The sequence below is a fragment of the Chlorocebus sabaeus genome, chromosome X, assembly GCF_047675955.1.
Source record: "Chlorocebus sabaeus isolate Y175 chromosome X, mChlSab1.0.hap1, whole genome shotgun sequence".
NCBI lineage: Eukaryota > Metazoa > Chordata > Mammalia > Primates > Cercopithecidae > Chlorocebus > Chlorocebus sabaeus.
The window spans coordinates 120,874,453-120,896,422 of record NC_132933.1 but is presented as its reverse complement, the minus strand read 5'-3'; the positions used below and the strand labels follow the sequence as shown (position 1 = coordinate 120,896,422).

The 21,970-nt window shown below is 34.6% G+C and overlaps 1 protein-coding gene across 2 annotated transcripts in view; it reads right to left on the bottom strand.

Annotated features, from left to right (window-relative positions):
- DMD (dystrophin) overlaps nt 1-21,970 on the bottom strand; it is a 2,258,239-nt gene that overhangs the window by 821,742 nt on the left and 1,414,527 nt on the right. The window lies entirely within an intron of this gene.

Sequence of the window (21,970 nt, the reverse complement as noted above, 5' to 3'; positions counted from 1 at the left end):
AAAAATGTTTAATTAAAGTACACTTATGGAAAATTATAGGACAAAAGTATAAACAAAGTTTTTGTTTTGCTTAAGTAGCATCCATTTTATCTGCTCCTAATTCTGTGGGTCAAGGATTTGGATAGGGTTCAGTTGAGCAGTTCTGCTCTATGTGGCTTCAGCTTGGTTTAAAATAAAATCACTAAATTATTACATGCTGAACTGTTTTCCAAATTATGATTCACAACCTTATTTGAGGAAAGAGAAAAACTGATTTTAAATACTTAACATATGTTGTACTCGTGGAAGTTTTAATTATGAAAATGCATATACTCTGTGCTAATTAGCCATAAATTTATTCTTATATATTCGATTGTAAGACAGCTGAACACAATTGTTTGTGCTTTAAATAATTGAAAATTTTTTGTTCTATTGTCTTTTGGGAACTATGTATATCTTCCATGGAAGCTTTTAATTGAAGTATAATATACGTACAGGATGCTGCACAATTTAACTGTATAGCTCAATAGTCTTTTAAAAATGGAACACACTGCGCAATCAGAGAAGGAAATAGAATATTATCAGAATCTCAGAAATCTCCTCTTACCCCTTCGCAGTCACTACCTCCAAGTATAACCAGTACCCTGTCAACTTTGATTATTTGGCCTGTACTGAATATTATGAAAATGGAATTATATGGCTTATACTCCTTTGTGTCTTGCCTTTTTCATTCAAAATTATGTTTACAACAAACCTGCACGTTGTGCACATGTACCCTAGAACTTAGAGTATAATAATAAAAAAAACCAAAAAAACCCACAACATTATGTTTACAATAATCCATGTTGCATATAATTTTAGTTTGTTCATTAACCTGGCTGTATAGCATTTCATTGTGTTAATATAGTACTTTAGATGGACATCTGTGATAATTCAGTTTTTTGAATGATTAGGTAATTTTTTTTTGCTTCAAATTAACAAATGTGTATTGGGAGCTTACTATCTTCCAAGAAATCTATTGGGCATTAGGATTAAAGATGTATATGTTATATACCAAGATTATATACCTTGTCTTGAGGATTTCATAGTCAATGAAAAGAAACAAGCATGTAAGCCAAGGATTATGATTAAGTATTATAGGAGGAGAAGTTATTTCTGGGGCAGTGCTTAGGAGACATCCCAGAGAAGATAAGGATCTGAGTCTTGAAGCATGAAGATAGATCAGCATGTTGCAGGAATAAGACACAGCCTGTTCAAAGACTGGGCCTTGAAAGAACTACAGTTACAATCATTCTGTAAATCAGAATCTGGTTATTGGACTTATGCTTGCATATATTCAGTTTTCCTATATGATAAGAGCCTGTTCAAAGTCTGTTCTGGGACATGTAAAGTTACATTCTCCCCTCTGTCTATTCCCTTTAAATTCATTTATACATTTATTCACTTATTTTACAAATATTTATGATGTATTGTTTTTAACTTTTGTAGGGACATAGTAAGTGTATGTATTTGTAGGATACATGAGATATTTTGATACAGGCATGCAATGTGAAATAAGCACATCCATTGTTCATCCCTGGGACACTGGGACCAGAGTCTGTTTTTAACCTATCCTGAATATAACATCTGATCTAGAAGTACTTCTACCTTATCTGGCTGGGAAGATGAATGCTATTTACTTCAGCTGAGAGTATATTTTGTTGTCTCATATATTTTGGGGAAACTGCTAGTTTAAAAAATCAAGAGATCTGGAGCTCAGGGGAGAGATGAAAGCTGGAAGTAAGGACTTTAGTCATTAGCAATCAGTTGGCGGAGAAAACATAGTAAACTAACTTTTGAACTAATAATTAACATTTCATGTTTGCTATTTTCTGAGTCCATTCTTTCTTCATTTTATGAATTTTAATCATTGACAATTCTCTCTTACTTAAATTGAAAAATAGGAAAAGTCAATTTCACAGCCTTTTGTTGATTTCTTATGTATGGTTAATCTTATGGTTCTTCCTCTTCTTCTACTCTAAGTGCTTAGGCATGGAAAGCCAAAGGAATGCCTAGAATGCTCTTCTGGCTTCTCCAAAAGCTATACAGACCTGTGAAGGAGGTCTGCAGATTCCAAACATTCAGTGAAGTGAGAGGATGCTTTTTCCTTCTTTGGAGTCTATATACTTACTCTCAGTGATTCTCTCAACGTCTCTACTTTTGACTTCAGAGAGATGAAGGAGAAGGAGCTGTCCCTTACCAAAAACACTGCACTCCCGCAAAGCTTACTATCCCTTCCAATCTGAGTCTTTTTAACCTTGCCTGGGACACAGAGTACAGAGGAGGTTGGAAATTGCTTGGAATACAGATAATACCACTGTTGCTTTAGAGTAAACCCTATGGGGAAGTGGCTGGTCTCGATTGCTGGCAGCTTGTTTTAGAACGTGGAATAGCGCCATTTCCCCTCAGATTCTGATCTTAGAATCAATTGTGGAAGAAGAAAACTTCTAGTATAGGTATCCTTTATTTGTTTAAATGTTCCAAGCTGATTTAATTCATTGGGTCTAGATTTTGAGGGTCTATCTCATCTTTTTCTCTTTCTCTTTCTACTCTGCAAATCATTGCCTCCATTACTATTTGACTCCAGATGATTTTGCATAGTGTTCTGAATACTTTTAGTTAAGTAAAATCTTGCTAAAATCTGATTACATTTGAAAAACCTAGACACATTGGCAAAGCTTTTAAACATTTTCAGCTTTCATCTAGAAACAGACAATTTCAAGGAGAAGAAAACCCCAACTCCCCCAAACAAACAAAAATTTAAGGAGCAGGGAAAAGTAATATCAAAACAAAAAAATAATAATAACCCTCAAGTTTAGAAAATTCTAAATCAAACACTCCCCTCTTTTCAAATATGTCTCAAGTTATTTACTTGCATATTTTTTCTATCAAGAATATCCAGCAAAGAGGAGAGATGTGCTTATTCATTATAGTTGAGATTTATATGTATTACTGGGTTCAAACTCTATAAACATTGTATGCTTATTTTCTTCATTTATTATTCGACTATATCTCTGTAGGTCATTAATTACTCTTTAAAAACTAGATTTTTTAAAGATCCTAGTAATAAGATATATAGGGGTACCCTATATTTCACCATTATTGTATTATTAGGAATTTTGTTTGCTTTCATTTTTTATTATAATGAATAACCCTACAATAAACACATTTGTTTATACATTTTGAATCACATATCTGCTGGAGTAAGAAGGAAAAGTTAACAATGGGAATCCTAAGAATCCAGACACACATTGTTGAATTTTTGTCAAGGTTGGTACTCAGAACACTCATAAACTCCCACGAACAGTTAGAAAATACTTGTCTCACTACACTTTACCACTATTGAGCATTATAATTTATATACCTGATAAAACAAATAAAAAGCTTGTCATAGATACTTTAAGCATTCTATTAATAGGAAAGTTGGAAACGTTGTTTGTCATTTATTTAGTTTCTACTGTCAATTATCTGCAATGTCTGTTGCTCATTTTTCCTGTGTTTTCTTAAGAGCTTTTTTCACATTATCTGAAACATAGATTGAGAATGTTTCCAGCTTCCTTTTTGCCTTTTAGTAGTTTTTTTCTAAATAAAATTTAACAATTTATTTCTTTGATATTATGTTCATTGATAGTATCCTTAAAATTGTGGCCATTTTACCATTGATCAGATATTCTCACTTATTCTTGATCCTTACTCTTTCATTTGTTAAAAAAGAACACCCAAATATTTAATCCATCTTAAGTTTATATAGTGTTGTTTCTAACCTTCAAGAGTTTTTCAGAAATTGATATTTTTTTCCCCAGCACCATCTCTTCTGAATTGATTTATGGTGCTTTCTTCATTATATTTTAAGTTTCTGCTTGTTGACCTACTGTAGATGTTTGTGACAGTAATACACTATGTCAATTATTGCAGCTTTAAAATGTTTAATTTCTGGTAGGTTAACCCGCTCTTTCACTTTAGTTACTCTAACTCATGTAATGTATCATTCAGTCAAATTATAAAATAATTCTCACTGAAAATTTTTAAATGGATTACATTATAAGTTAATTTGTGAAGAATTACTGTCTTTCCAATATAATTCTGCTAAATTTTCTATATTTACAGTGTTTTTGAACACAGAATATTTGGGACTCAATGGTGTGCTATAAATAATCAAGTACATTTTCTAATTAACCTTTAGCATCAATTTGAAAGACAGCATCTTGCATGCGATTTTACGGATATTAACCATATACTAATTTAGAAAACTCTTAAGAACGCTCAGAATAAATCATCACTTAAACAGTAAAAGCTTTGGCTAAGCTTTTTGCTGTCTTTCTTTTTACACAATATTTGTGGAAAACTTTTTTTCCAGTGATTTAATTTCTTTAAAAATACAGCATCTTTTAAATATGAAAACATTTGGTAGTCATTTCTTATCTAGATTTGTTTTTTTATACTTTGAAATATAAAAAAGATGGTGACAAAATCCTATTGGGACCTTGTTATAATCTGCTTTTCCAAGCGCATGTGTTTTCTGAAATTTCAAAAGCCTCGATTTGAAGTTTTAAAAGCTGCAATTTGAATTTATGTATTCAGATGATTGCAGAAAAGCAAAGAAACACAGTTAGCATTTCCAGGCTTGTCTCTTGACAGAACAGTTTAAACGTACTTTATATTGGCATTCATCACATGAAGTGTTATTTTTTTGTTTACCTACTTGCTTAATGCTTATGGTAGGATTTATTCAGACAAGTGGTAGTAATAATAATGAATGGGATATTTAACATTACCCATCTGCAAATAAGTGCTAAATATTTTACTTTTAGAAGCATTTCAATACATTTAGACATTTAGCTTTTTTTTTTTTTTTTAAAAAAGAATGGCTTCTGTTTGAAATATTGGCTCTGTTACTATTTACATTACAAATGTTCCTAATGAAATTAAAGGAAGTGCATATTATGATGGTGAGAGATTTGCATAATCAGAAAGGAAGTGCTACTCATGTGTTGCTAAATTCAACGAATTTAACATTCACTCTTAATGAACATTTTCTGTAGGGCTACTCTTATGGTAAGATGAATAGACTGCCAAATCACATGGCATGAGTTTGGTGGGGGATCTAACAAGTGTTTCAGGCAAAGTGCTAGTTTCACAGTTGAATCTCTTTTAATATTCCATACATCCTTTGGATTGTCTTTTATATGCTTTCAGTGGAGAAACTGAAGTTCCAGAGACTGATACACCATATATCCAAAGGTGACTATCCCATTTTCCAAATAAGAAGTCCCTCTCTCCAAGTTTTTTGATCACCTTTAACATAGAAACTTTAGGAAATGGAGATATAATTATCACCTGTTTACATATAATGCTTAATTCATTACTTTGCTTGTGTGTACTACTTTAAAATTACACCGTACAAAATATTACATCATTCTATCACATTTCTTCATTCATATTTCATGCAACAATTTTGTTCAAATTCTTCACAGGCACCTTCAACATTGAAATTTGCATCCTCCTGGATGCATTTGGTGTTGCCTAACTCAGTTTTCCAGAGGGTATCATCTTTACTTACATCCATGTGGCCTGAGGTACAGTACTGCTGAATTTAGAAGTAACGTTTCACTAGGAATTTTATTCCAAGCCACAAGTACACATTTATATAACAGAATACAGTTTTATGTTATGTAAAGACAGCTTTATCTTTTTCCTGTGCCATATGTCCATGAGCTACACCATGTAACCACTTAATGAGTTACTTTTAACAGTATTCTTTCCATAGCTTGTTTATAATGGCATCCAACTCTTGCAATTGTGATGTCATACCACCAAGGTCAATCCCTAAACTGTGTTAAGTTTATTTTGTCCCACTGTTTTTTTCCCCTCCTCTATCAGGTTACTTCACAAGCCTCCAAAATAAGCATAAATTGAGAATAAGTCAAGGCAATACATCTTTCCCAGACAGTACTTTGTTGTTTAGATTGTAGTAAAATAAATGACCATCTTGTAATTTGAGAAACTTTAGAAGGATTCAAGCATAAGTTTACTCTTTCCAAGGGAAAACCAAAACAAAACATTCATTTGTAGGCACACTTAGTAACCTTCTCAGGCCATACCCTCCATAGGTCATTATCGGAATCAGAACCCAAGCATCAACTTTATTTTTAAGCCAACGTGTCTACCATACCTGGTTGGTGCTTGAGTTATACAATTAGACATTTGTTCATTTTCCCTAAAGTTTGTGTCTTGTGGGAATGAAGTGCTCCTGAGGGGGATAATATGTCAAGATTTCTCAGTCATTTATGCCTCACTATTAAGGAAATGATTAGCAACTTCTGGGTAGATGTGGAAAATGATGAGGGAAAACCTGAAGGTTAGCAATGTGAATATCTGTATGGAAAGTAAGTCCAAATCTAAATGCTGCCAGTTATCAGCTGAGTATGTGAACATGGGTGAGTTACTTAATGTCTTTAGCCCTCAGTTTCCTCATCTTAAAATTAGAACAATAAACACTTTATAGTGTGATTGTGAGGATTAAATTTTTTTCTCAGAAACCCAAGATTTAGCCTAATGCTTCACTAACGGCAGTCAAAACAATGATAGAGAACATAAAAGGAGGTATAAAAAAGGGAAAATATGGATACAGAACTTTCTATTTTAATCCTAGAATTGTGTCTAAGTCCATGTGCTTACATAGATAAAAGTATTTATAAAACATTATGAGTACACGGGGGGACTACTCAAAATCGAACTTTTGATGAGCCACCTGACAACTTTATTTCTCTCTACTGACAAACTACCTTGACAAATTTTGCTGGGGAAAAACAATGGAGAATTATTGTCAATGTATGAGTAAAAGTGCCACCAGATGAGACTACTTCTATGTGAAGCATATATGTAATCACAATGTAACAGCCATTTATTGAGGGTCTACTAGTGTCCAATGATATAGCCATGAATATCGGCAGCAATCCCTGTCTCATGGACCTTCCATTTGATTGGGATGAAGGGGAGGCAGACAGAAAGAAAATCTATAGATTGTAATATAGTAAGTGCTACAGAGGAAAAAAATGAAGCATGGAAAAGGATGGAAATATTGAGGGGAAGATGGGGAGCAGTTGTGATTTTATAAAGGGTAATCATAGAAGGCTCCATGGAGAAGGAGACATTTGAGTAAAGTCCTCATGGTAGGGACTGGATAGCTGCCCATTAGACAAGTTTGCTCATTTCTCTTAATTGTGCAGCTAGCTGTCATTTTCCAGTCTCCCTTGCCATTAGTGTGGCTACATGACTGAGTTCAAGCCAATGGAGTGTTAGCAAAAGTGATGCTCATGAATATGAAGCCTGGCTCATAACCCCACCTCCACTAACCACCACCACCATATGTAATATTCCTTGTTTTTTTTTTAGTCTAATGTACAAGAGCACAGTGATTTTGAAATCCATATGTTAAAGACATCAGAGCCACAAAAGCGAAGTACCCTGGGTCCCCCTGATTCACCATTTGGAGGAAAGCTATTTGTTGACCAGAGAACTTTTGTAAAGTTTGCATGAATGGAAACTTTCTATTATGTTAAGCCACTGAGGTGTGGGTTTTTATTTTTTATAGCAACTTTAATGAAGATAGGTAATACGGAAATAAAGAAGTGAGGGGAGCAAGCCATGCAACTATTGTGGGAAAGAACGCCCTAAGCAGAGAAAACAAGTACAAAGATCTTGAGGAAGGCATGTAGTAAGAATGTCCTAAAAACAAAGAAGTGAACAAGGAGTTTGGAAATGGAATGAGGAAAGGAGAGTACTAGATGTGGCCAAAAAGCCTTCTATTCAGAGATTCCATCTAGAATCTCAAGGCTTTTATAATCCCTATCCCAAAAACTGGATAAAAAGAAATTATAGAGTAATATGTTTGGGAAATCTCTGAGCTGTGTTCTCCAATGCTACTTTAATAGATCCAATCAACTAACTGAGCCCCAGGACTTCCACCTAGATTTTTGTGTGTGCTGTGTACACAGTTGCTGAAACAGGCTTCGGGGAAATCTGAGGATGCTTTGGATCTTCATCTATAAGAGGCAGAGTTACATCACCTATCAGTAAAGCCTGTCACAAAGCCATTATCATCTGGTAGAAAATGCAATTAAGAGGGTATAACTTCAAACTGTTTTTTTCTGATTTCAACCCCAGTTCAGTTTTTCCCTTCCCAAACATTCAAGCACCATCATCTTCCTGCCTAAACCTGCTCCTCTGTCAAGTTCAATGGATGACTCCACTAGAAAAATATACCCAGTAACGAGACTGCTGGGCTGAATGGCAGCTCTCTTTTAAGTTCTTTGAGAAATTTTCAAACTGCTCTCCACAGTGCCTAAACTCATTTACATTCCCATTAACAGTGTATAAGCATTCCCTTTTCTCTGAAGCCTCACCAGCATCTGTTGTTTTTGACTTTTTAATAATAGCCATTCTGCTCTGATTTCTAATAGCCTCTCTGAGACTGCTTTCTAATTAGCTCCTGCGTCCTACCTTGTCTCCTTCTTATCCATTCTTTACATTTGAGAATAAGAGATCTTTCTAAAATATGTTGCTGATCATGTCCTCATATACTCAACAACTTCCTAGTGCCAATGGGATAAAATATAACTTCTCTAACATGAGTCAAAAAGCCCTTTGTGATCTGGTCTCTACTTCTATTTCTTCATCTTTCTTTGCACTGTGTAGTTCATGGAACAACTTACTCTTCCAAATCAGGATTTAACATACAATGTTCCCTCTGCCTGGGATGTCCTTCCATACATCTTCATCTAGGTAGGTCCAGGTTGACCGTTCCGATCTCAGGTTAGACATCACTTCCTCTACAAAGTTTTCCTTGATTAATTAGATATCCCCAACCCAAGTATAGGTCATAGGTCCTGTTATGTAGTCCCATAGGCCCTCATAATGTTTCTATCACAGGAAATACTGTAATCTCCCATGTTCATCAAAATATTGCAGATTTTCTATCTATTGTTATCACACCCTATCCTCAGTACTTAGCATATAGTATTTGCTTAGTTCCTATATTAATAATCTCCTAATGAAATCATCTTAATTGTATATCTCCAAGTAATAACATTATTCATAGTAGTCTGGGGAGATTTTCCATGAAGAACAAAGTGTGTGTGTATGGGAGGCAGGTTCCGTATAAAATTAACTAAATTCAACCAGTGAAAGCTATATACCAAGTGTTTGTAAACTATGGCTCATGAGCCAAGTTGTGCTCACCACCTGTTTTTGTAAATAAAGTTTTATTGGAACAGAGCTACACTCATTCATTTACATGTTGTCTATGATTACTTTCATGTTATAATAGCAAAGTTGAGTAGTTGCAGCAAAGATTGAATGCCCCACAAAGCCAAAAACATTTATTATCTGGCACTTTACTCAAGTTTACCACCATCTGCTATGTGATAAATCTCTTTTCTTAAACACCTACTAGGGAATTAAAGATATGAGAATTCTGACATAAGGAAATTTGTATAATCTTTATAAACCAGTGGTATGTGAAGTCATGAAAATGTCTATGATAATTAGAACTACTCCTCACCCCTTGAAACAATCATGGGTACCTTACACAATTCTTATTTCACAGGACACATAGAAAAACTAGACATTGCATCTGATTATAAACATTAATTCTGTTTAAATATATGAACATTTCCAACTCTGAAAAACTATGTCTACTTACCTTAGAATCAAACATGGAAAACAGTCAAAAGACCTATGCCGCTGCCTCACTTTTCTTGTCTTGGCTTTTACATTACACCAGTTTCTTTCTTTATTTTTTCTCTTTGTTCCTAACCCACAGCCAACTTTATCATTTATTTTATAATTTCACCTCCTTTTTTGTTACTCAGTTTTTTTTTTCCTCTAGGCTTCATGGTGATTTTTATTAGCATGTCTCTATTTCGAATTCCTCGTGGTAGTAATTATTTCCACCCCCCAGAAAAATGTCATCAATTTTCTCACACTATGTATGTTTCCAGTGGAATATAAATACATTATATAGAGAAGGAAACCTGAAGTTCCCCAGAGAGAGAGAGAGAAAGAGAGAGAGAGAGAGAGAGAGAGAGAGAGAGAGAGAGAGAGAGAGAGAGAGAGAGAGAAAAGGGAACATTTTCATCATCACTTTCACCCTGGAGCAGAAAGGCAAAGGGTATTTCCGTTTCACTTATTTAAAATCTGCACATAATTGCAGCTAAGTTCTTCAGAAACACAGGTTACTATTCTTTAAAAGAATATAGCCACAGGAGGTACAAAAATAGTTATACTCCCTTAAACAGCATTTCCTTAAATGTGGTCTGGGGACCCCTGGGAGTCCCTGAGACCCATGCAGTGGTGCTGTGAGGTCTGGATTATTTTCATAATAATACTAAGATGTTATTTGACTTTTTCCTCTCTCATTCTCTTATGAGTTTTTCAGAGGCTACATGATGCAAGATATGACAGCACATTCGGTGAAGAAACAGATATAAGAACCAGCTGTCTTCTCTTAAGCTAACTTTTAAAGAGATTTGCAAAAATGTAAAACAAGATCACTCTTCTCACTATATTGTTTCTGTTGTAGAAAATATAGTTTAAAAAGTAAACATTTATTTATTTCAACATGCAATTTTAAAATGAATTAATAGGTAAATATTTTGAAGAATTATCACTTTTAATTTTAAATATGGCAATCTACATAAACAGAAGCTCTTTGGAATGCTGAATAACTTTTAAGAGTATGAAGGAGATGCTATGACAAAAAGTTTAATAACCAAATAACCATTGTAGAACAACTGAACATCCACAGTTTAGCTCATATGGTAACTCAAAAAAGTTTCAGATGGAGTCTCGCTCTGTCACCAGGCTGGAGTGCAGTGGTACGATCTGGTTCATTGCAACCTCCGCCTCCCGGGTTCAAGCAATTCTTCTGCTTCTGCCTCCCAAGTAGCTGGGACTACAGGCGCCCACCACTACTCCTTTTTTTTTTTTTTTTTTTTTTTTTTTTTTTTTTTTTTTTTTTTTTTTTTGTATTTTTAGTAGAGATGGGGTTTCACCATGTCTGCCAGGATGGTCTCGATCTCTTGACCTTGTGATCTGCCTGCCTCGGCCTCCCAAAGTGCTGGGATTACAGGCGTGAGCCACTGCGCCCGGCCAAGATAACTTTTTTGGAGAAAAATAATATGTCCTTGTCACCGGGCATAAGTAATGACAGCTTATCATGCACATCAAGTTTGTCATTATAAATACCTCAGACAAGTAAATAATCCAATATAAAATGAAATTTGAAATAATCCATTAGATCTGAAGAAATCCACAAACATTCCAGTTGGAGTTCAGAAATTTGCCAATGAATTTATTAGAGACAGAGGAAGGTGAATAATGTAGGCCAATCACTTATGAGGGCCAACTTTTAGAGTTAATGAACTGCCTAAATATTTACTGGGGATCTCTGTGATATGCTAGACTAAGTAGGGCAACTTCAAATGATATACACACTGCTCACTTACAGATTATATTTCACTGAGGCAAGCTTGCCGGTCATTAATTTACTGTTTTTATTATCAACAAATATTTGAGCATCTACCACATACCAGGTACTGATTTTGCTACATGTTAGTTAACTTTTACATGCTACAGGTAGTTAACAAAACGTTGGCAGGCTAGTCAGTGATATAGATACATGAATGGGTTTCTTTAAAATTTTTTTTTTTTTTTAATTTGTTGAGATGGAGTCTCGCTCTGTCACCCAGGCTGGAGTGCAGTGGCGAGATCTCGGTTCACTGCAACCTCCACCTCCTGGGTTCAGACGATTCTCCTGCCTCAGCCTCCGAGTAGCTGGGATTAAAATGCGATAAGCATTGAAGTGTAGCTATGCATTCACCAAACATTTATTACACATCTACTAAGTGCCAGGCACTATACTATTTTTGCTGGATATTCAGGAGTGAACAAAATAGATCCAGTCCATACACCTAGCTTATGGTATCATGGGTGGTATCAACATTAAACCACTAATCATACAAAGGAGTTTAATACAAACCATACATATATAAAGAAAGAAATTAAGATTGTTATGAGAGTACTCCTTTTTTACAAACTTTCACGTTCAGAACTTTTATAGATACGTTGATCCTAAAGGCAAATATGCATCAAATTTTACTTTCCATTAAGAAATGGGGTCAGTGGTCAGCTATAGTTAGTACAGTTTTTGGTATCATGTCTAACTTTAGACTAAGATGTGTCTCCTCTGTATTTTTGAAATGTTTTCTATACATTATTAATCTCATGACATGTCGTAAGTACAAAAGCAAAGCAAACTTGTTGAGAGTCCTGGGAAAACATAGAAAAGAAGTAATAAAAACAATAATAATCAAGGTCATCAACATTTAGAATTTTCTCAAAGTGCTTAACTGAATATCTATTGGTCTTTTGAGTGGAGACATAGGGTCTAAGAACAAAAGCATTTATAGTCATTTGGAATGTAACCTGTTTCTAAGAAGAGCAGTGGATCTTACTTAGATTGAAAAGGGTGTGGTGGTTGTAACAGTGAGTCACTCTGAGTAAGTAACATTGAAATTGAGCCCTGAAAACTATATATCAGCTGGAATACAGATGGTAAAAGACAAAGCAACTAGCTTTTATTAGGGTAGAAAAATACTTAGCGATTCAGAGGAATTGAAACTAGACCAGCGTGGCTAAGGTTTAGAGAGAAAAATGGAGAGTTGCAGGAGATAAGTCTAGAGAAATGGACAGGTAATATCTTTTACTACATTATCTCTGGGCATTAAAATTTGATTCTGCATGAACTTTATTAGTGTATTATTTCTTTTCCATCCATATCAATTACTAAATTCATTAAAAATTTGGTACAAGGTACAGATGAACTTAGGGAGTCTACCTAATAGATTACACTCAAGATTGGTTTTGACCCATGAAGTAGACCACTTCACTTAGCTAAGCATACATTTAAAAATACTAGAATCCAAAAGGTATCTCCAAGGATTTCTTTTTTAAACAGACCTAGCCATGTACAAGAGAGTCAAGGCAGTGTAAACTAAAATATATGTTCTCTGGTTCTTAGATCAATAGGACATACAGCAGACTGACATAGCATTTAGGAGAAGATTTCTCTGTATGTTTATGAAAACCGAAGGGAGTTTCTTTTTCTCCACTGGGAGCTGACCATCATTACCTTCCAGCTGAGTATTTGAGAGAGTTGTGTTCCCATTCTGAGAGAATTAATAGTTGCTAAGAAAATGCCACACAATTTATTTGCTATATGACTTAACAGGAAAAGCATAATGAAAATGAGAGTAAAATAAAAGGCCATTAGCTACAAAATATTGCATACACAAATTTGTGTCATATATACAATAAATTTGCATCATACAAATATCAGGGAGAAAAATAAGATGACCTTGTGAGGCATCAAGCATAAATAGCTAAACCTTAAATACAGTGGATAATGAGGAACATTGAGATACCAATATTTTTTAAAACTTTTGTATTTATTTTGAGACAGGGTCTCCTGGAGCGTGGTGGCATGATTATAGCTCACTGTAACCTCGAACTCCTGGGATCAAGAAATTCTCCCAACTCAGCCTCCTGAGTATCTAGGACTACAGGCTTGCACCACCACAGTCGGCTAAATTTTTAATTTTATGTAGAGATGGTATGTTGCTATGTGCCCAAGCTGGTCTTGAACTCCTGGCCTCAAGCAATCCTCTTGCCTTGGCCTCCCAAAGCACTGAGATTATAGGCATGAGCCATGTGCCCAGTCAACTTTTAATTTTCATTTAACAGCTTTATTAAGTATCTAAGGTGTACATGAAGGGTCCATAATTAACAAACAGATCTTCCTCGACTTACTATGATGGTTCGACTTACAATTTTGAAGTTTACCATGGTGCAAAAGCGATACACATTTAGTATAATCCTGGACTTATGATGGGGTTATATCTGGATATACTCACTGTAAATTTTTCTGTCTAATTGATCTGCCAGCTATTGAGAGTAGGGTTTGAAGTCTCCAATAATTATTGTTGAATTGTCTACTTCTTCTTTGAATTCTGTCAATTTCTGCATCATAGAATTTGGGACTTTCCTATTAATTATTTATGTTTATAATTGTTATATTTTCTGCTTAATTGACCCCTTCTATAATTAAAAATGTCCTTGTTTTTCTCTTGTTACATATTTTATCTTAAAGTCTATTTTGTCTGATATTAGTATTGTCACTTCATTTTTATATGGAAACAATTTGCATAGTACATCTTTTTTCTTTCAAATTATATGGTTTTTGGCTCTAATACATTTCTCTTTTAAACAAATTATGGTTGGATATTTTAAATACTCCTGCCTAAAATCTCTACATGTAATTGCAGTGCTTAGTTCACTCCCATTTACTATAACTATTGATATGTAGAGTATCCCATATCCAAAATGCTTGGGACTGGAAGTGTTTTGGATTTTGGATTTCTTTAGATTTTGTAATATTTGCATATACCTAATATCTTAGAGATAGGATCCAAGTTTAAACATACATACATTTATATATCTTGTACATATAACCTGGAGGTAATTTTATAAAGTATTTCAAATACTGTGCATGAAACAAAGTTTTTGCTGTGTTTTGACTGTGACTCATTACAGGAGGTCAGGTGTGAAATTTTCCACTTGTGGAATTATATCAACCTTCAGAAAGTTTCAGATTTTAGAGCATTTCAAATTTCAGATTTTCAAAAAGGAATTCTCAATTTTTACTTGCATTTACATGTGCCATATTGTATTTTTTCATATCTTATTCATGTCTTTTTTGTTCCTGTTTCTCCTTTATTGCACTGTCTTGTTATATTTAGTGTATAATTTTAAATTTTGTTTTTAACTATTTTCTTAGTGCATGCTCTAAAGATTACATATGCATCTTGATTTATCATAATTTACTTAAGTGCAAACTAATTTAACACAGTAAAATTTAGAAATTTTTCTCTGCTAAGCTCCATCTTTGCTCCTCCTGCTTTTTGCTATTATTTTCATATTACATCTATATATGTTATAAACATGATAACACAATATTTTAATTTTTATGCAATCTTAGGTCTTTCAAAGAAGTTAATAGAAGAAAAATATACATCTATATTTGTACAGTCTTTTATATTTATCTCTATACTTATCAGTTCTCTGATTCTTTATCTCTTCATTTAGATTCGAGTTACTGAATATCACTTCTTTTCAACCTGAATGACTTTAGTTTTTCTTGTAAGTCAGGTCATCTAGCAAGAAATATTCTCATTCTCAATTTGGTAATATCTTTATTTTACCTATATTTTTGAAGGATAGTTTTATATGGAATTCTTGGTTGGCAATTTTGTGTTCTCTGAGAACTTTGAATATATCATTCCAATACCTCTGGCCGCTATTGTTTAAGAGAAATTAACTATCAATCATGTGTTCCCTATACATGATGAGTCATTTTTTTCTGGTTGTTTTAAAGACTTTTCCACTTGTCTTTAAATAATTTCATTAGAAATTATTTCAATAGTTTGACTCTTATGTTTTAGGGTATTTGTCTCTTTGTGTTTATTCTATTTGGGGTTTATTGAGCCTCACCATATTTGTGAAGTGTTTGGTCATTATTTCTTCAAATAATTTTTCTGTCTCTTTAACATTCTCTTTTTTTCTGGGACTCTCGTAACATCTACATTGATATGCTCAATATTTTGACACAAATCTATGACTCATGTTCATTTCTTTATACTGTTCTACCTCTGATGTTCAGATTGGATAATTTTTATTTATCTATTTTCAAATTTACTGATTTTTTTTTTCTGCCTTACTCTGCTCTTGAGCCCCATTCATGATTTTTTAAATTTTGGTTATTCTACTTTCCAATTCTAGAATTTTCATTTGGTTCCTTTTTATAGTGTGTATCTTTTAGTTGAGATTCTCTATTTGTAGTTATTGTTACCATACTTTCATTTAATTATTTAAACATGCTTTTCTTTAGTTGTTTGAAGGTATTTATAGTAGGAGCCTTTAAGTTTCTATCTGCTAATATCTGGGCCAATTCAGAGACAACTTTTATTGACTGCTTTTCCCCATGAGAATGGGTCACAGTTCCCTGTCTCTTTGAATGTATCATAAATTTTTCTTGAAAATTTGACATTTTAAATAATATATTAAAGTAGCTCCAAATTCTGATGTTCCTTCTTATGCCCAGCAATTTTTAAACTGAAGTTTTAATAACTTGCCTAGATGAAATCTGTGGAATCTGTTTCCCCACAGTGTGTGGCTGTTGATATTCTTTCTCTGTCAAACAGCAGAAACAAACTTTATGCCTAGTTTCCTAGAGGTAAGCATAGCTTAATTTGCATTAGTCAAAAGTTGGCCAGCAGTTGATCTTAAATGCCTCAAGCCAGTAAGACTTCCAAATTTTGCTAAAGGTTCTTTGTACGTGTTAAAGGGTATATTCAACATGCAGGCACATTTTAAGTTTTCATAAAGGAGACACAAGGAGTCCTTACTGAGGCCCATTATGGCTGCCTCATTTTGCAGATATGCTGGTTAAATTAAATTTCCGGCCATTCCGTCAGTCAGTTACTTGTTCCAATCAAGACTGCAACTTTAGGCCAGCTGGGTATTCTGCCTTTATGTTTGCCACCTAGATCTCCACTGTTACTGACAAAGCTTCTGGACATGGAGTTTTAAACTTCCGCTTCAAATAAAATCAGTCCCTGTGGTGATGAAGCTGCTGATTTCCATGGTTTGTTCTACCTTGATAGAACTATCATGCTTGACAAAGCTGGGAGTAGGGAGTGGGGGAAATACAGGCAAATACACCACAGATTCATATTGTTCACATACAAAGTTTAGTACTTTTTATAAATAATCACTTTTTAATTTAGCATATGCCATTGGTTGATATCCAGGGTCATAAAATGTTTTGTCCAGTATGTCCCATTTTATTGATTCTTGGGGAGATTTATCAAGCTACTCACTTTATCATCCCCAGAAGTCATGTACCCAGACACTAACTTCTAAGCACCTACTCGTGTGCTAGGCGTAGAGCTAGCCAATTTATTTACATTATCTTTTACTCTGACAACATCTCTATAAATATGTATTATTACCTTTACTTTTGAATTAGTAAAATGAAGCTCAGATAATTTAAATAGCTGGTGCAAGAGAAAAAAAAAACAAATTAAAAATAGAAACACAAAGATACCATGTTACCTACTTCCAAAGGTAATAAACATGAGTGGGAAGATAGGTGATTATCACCCAGCATTTAGTTGCCAGGTTTATTTAATGGCCAACCTAAAGTCCAATTACTCTGATTTTCTACTGTCTAGTATAAAGGCTAATTAGCAAGAAAACACCAAATAAATCAGTAGGACAAACAAACTGTTTTTGTCATGGATAGACTCTAATCGCTAAAAAACAATCATTATATTGGTTCATAAAGTTAGAATTTGATTCACACATGTAATTCTAATAAAATCCAGGGTCCCATATGACATATATTTGTTAAAGAGTTACACCAACAGAGACTCAGCCCAGCAAAAATAGATCATTGAAAAATAATTATAATCTCAATTTACATTTTCAAAGTAATATAGGGAACTCATCTACAAGTTACAGAACATTCCAGAACTTTTATTTCTTCTCCTCCTCACTTTTTTTATACCCATCTAGTCCTTCACAATCTTTCAACCTCTGAAACACTCCACAAACCGTATCCACATTCAGAGATTCTTTTGTTATCTTTATGGGGTAGATAAACCTTGCTTTTGTAGATCCTTTCCTTTTACACAATCATCATTTTTCCTTATGTATTCTCCAAATTCCACACCATTTAAAATGTATAGGATGAATGGATAAAGAAAATGTGTTACATATACAGAATGGGATATTATTCAGCCATAAAAAGGATGAAATCCTGTAATTTGCAGCAAGGTGGATAGAACTGGAGGTAATTATTTTAAATGAAGAAAACCAGGGACTGAAAGACAAATATTATGTGTTTTCACTCATATGTGGGAGCTAAAAACATGGAGCTCATGAAAGTAGACACTACCTTGGTGGTTACCACAGATCAGGAATAGGAGTAGGGAGAGGGGACAAAGGGGAAAAATAACATAAATTTACTTACTACCACTGAACTGTATACTTAAAAATGGTAAAGGTATATTTACTTTTTATATAGAGGTATATTTTACCTCAATAAAATTAAATTTGAAAAATTCAGGCCAATCACATTGGCTCATTCCTGTAATCCCAGCACTTTGGGAGGCTGAGGTGGATGAATCACTTGACTTCAGGAGTTCGAGACCAGGTGGGCAACATAGTGAAACCCTGTCTCTATCAAAAAAAAAAAAAAAAGAAAAAAAAAAAAAAAGAAAAATAACTGGGTGTAGTAGCCTGTGTCTGTGGCCCCAGCTCCTCAGGAGGCTGAGGTTGGAGGATTGCTTGAACCTGGGAGGTCAAGGCTGAAGTGAACTGTAATCATGCCACTGCATTCCAGCCTGAGTGAGAAAGCCAGACCCCCATCTCAAAAAAGAAAGTTCATAAAAGCATATCAAATATAGTACTTTTCCTTAGACATAAGAGGAAGCACATATCTGAGAAGACACAGGCTTGAAGCTGTTCAATTGGCAAAGAATCATAAATGTAGTGGGGAACATTCACTTGCTTATTTGTCCTACCCTGCCATCATTAGCTGCTTTGTTCACATAGCTAGATATGGTCGTATGTAACAATAAGGGAAAAGGCACAGATTTGGGTCTAAATCATTGACTTTTAGTTCTCAATCCTTCTATAACTTTGGTTACTCTTGGACATATATCTTCTTTTTTTTAGCTTAATGTGATAATTTGTAAAATGGACATAAGAATGCTGCCATGCTTTGCTTATCATCTCGAAGAGTCAGGTGAGATGATGGACATAGAAAATCTCCATAACTGAGATATTGTGACAATTAAGTGGGAAACATCTGTAAAACTCTTATCCAAGTCCCATTCATAGAGTAAATACACAAAACTCGGTGTCATTAATACTGGCTCTTATAACTTCCAAATTTATAGTTTGGGTACATGAATAGATAGTGATACCACCCACAGTAGATTCTGGGGAGGAATATAACGCGTTGAGTTTTAGATATGCTGACTTTGAGATGGCTTTGAGACATAGAAGAGGAAATGCTCCATTTGAAGCTAGATATGCAGGTCTAATCTGAAACTATATATTGGGCCAAATATTAGACTTAGGCTATAAAATGAAATTGGTGACTTTGGTAGAGACTGCTTAGCTGCTTACTCCATGATCCATTCCACTAAATTTTGAATGCCCATTGTGGTTTGGAACTCTCATGAGAATAAATTCTGGCCAATGATATATAAGCTAAAGTGTTGTGTAGATCTTCCATGAAGTCCCTTTAAAAGGGTAGCAGTATCCCCTTTTTGTCCACTGCCTACATCTTGCAGCCTTTGAAAAGCAGTTGTGATGGATAGAGAGCTCATAGTCATCTTGATCCATGAGTGTAAGGACCTCACCAAAGGATGGCAGATCTGTGAGACAGAAGGGATCTGGGTCTTCAACATCATAGAGCAATGATACTAACCTTGGACTACCTACTGGCAGATTCCTTCTACATGAAGATGAATATATTTCTATTTTGTTTCAGTTACTATAATTATTTTTTAATCTCCCTAGATATCATTCTAATTGATACAGTAAAAACTACATTTGTTGCTATGGATAACAATCAGGGAAACTATAGAATGAGAAGAAGGGAGGGTTCAGAACATGTCCCCAATAAACGTCAGGATGTAAGGGGCAGGTAAAACAAGGAGTGCCATCAATATAGTAAGGAATTACATAGAGAGGTAAGAATAAATTCAGATAAGAGTAGTGACTTGGAAGATAAGATAGGACCAAGTGCTAATATAGAAAGTGTTCAGTTAATGGCACATGGCCTACAGATAATAGGACTAAGATATGTCCAGTGGATTGAACTACAAGAAATCATTGGTGTTATTGGCAATAATGGTTTCTGAGCAGTGGTTTGGATTAAAAGCAAAAAACAGAAGAGAGGAGAGGGAAATGTGATAATAGAGAATGTGTGTTTAAGTAACAGTGACTATGAAGAAGATTCAAATGGGAGTAATAACCAGAAAGGGGAAGTAAGAGACATTTGTTAACTTTGGTTACCCAGAATCTGAACACTCCGATTATGTGGGACAAAATCCCCAAATAAGAATGGAATCTGATGGGGGAAGTTCAGTTTTTGAATCTGGAATGAGTGACAGAATTATAAGGCACTATCTAGAATTCTTTCCAGTAGCAATGACATTCTTCATCCAGTGTCTGCAGTGGTAGAGTGGTCCATGGCAACATTTACATCTAGTGTATGGGGGCCAGACGTCATGGCACATACCTGTAATCCCAGCACTATGGAAGGCTAAGATGAGTGGATTGCTTGAGTCCAAGAGTTCAAGATCCAATGTAGGGTATGATTTGGACTATAGTTCTTGGAGCTGAGCCTCTTTTTTGGGTTCTGCCCGTTTTGAGCTGGTTTTCTATCCCTTTGTTTAGGAATAGGAACAGGTCTGTATCTTTCTCCTAAAGTTCATTTCTGCTTATATCAACAAAAACTGGTTTCTGCTATTCACAGCTATGAACCCTGACAAGTACAGTGGAATGCATTTGGAAAGGAACGTTTGAATATAGCTATGTTGTAATCTAGGAGCTAAAAACATTCACCTGATCAGGGATAGCGAGGCCGTAGAAAAAGGGTAAAGATATGCTTGTGTTTGTGTGCATTCAGGAGAGAGAATAATTAACTGGTGCAAGGTTCCTGTGAAACAAGAGATAAGGCTTTCTGCTGAATATAAGGATTGTTATATATTCACCATCACAATGGTAAGTGATAAATTGTTAGATTGGCAGCTTACACAAATATAGGACTTTCATTTTACAAACAATTTTAAAAACATTTATCATAGTAGAAAGAGAGAGAGAAAATAAAATATTTTAATTAAAATCAACCTTTGTAAAAAAATCACATTATGATAAATTTAGATTTATATTAATGGTCAAACTTTGACAACATATAATTAGTAAAACAAAAGAGAATTTTAAAGGGAACATGATAATAGACTTATTAGACATATCTAAGATATCCATTAATTATATTAAACCAAGGGAAGGAATCAATGAAATGATCAACACATTTTTCTCTTAGGTCTTTGGGTTTTCTTTTGCAAACAAAGGTATGTCACTCACCTGTGGATGGTGTGTTCCTTTTTAGGAGTGTTTTGGTTTGTGATTCTAAAATAAAAAGCACTTTGTAAATGAGTGCTTCTAATTATGAAATACGTCTCAAAGGACAGGCTTTGAGGGTAGACAATTCAAGTTTCTTCAGCAACAAGGAAAATAAATGCAGAATGCCATTTGGCCTGTTTTTTTTTAAAAAATGGTACGGTCTTGGTGCAGCTGCTGTTGGGTTCAGTCGACAGATAGACTTCAAAAGCAATAACCTTAAAGGGAGAGTGAATTTATAGGAACCCAAGTAAGGGGTCCGACTGGGGCATGTATTTCTTCGTGTTTATTTTTTACGTTATGGGCTCTCTAACTACCCTTGTATTGACCATTTGCAGTATATTCAAATAAATGCTGTATTCCTACTTTAAATATACATATAGGCATCTACTCTTTCCCTAGGGTGCCCCAAATAAAAAGGGCTCATTTCTTATCTGCAATCTGTAGGAAGAAATCTTTGAACTTATTTTCCTGTATGTTGTGATAGATTTTCCGTGATTTTTCCCCAATATTTTGTTTGCCAACCCTTCTGATTTGTGATAGTTTAGAGTGGTACTCTGTGGCCCCATGAAGGTCACCCATATGACTTTGGTTCATTTGTCACCACTAGTGCTCATCTGCCACATTGGCTTCC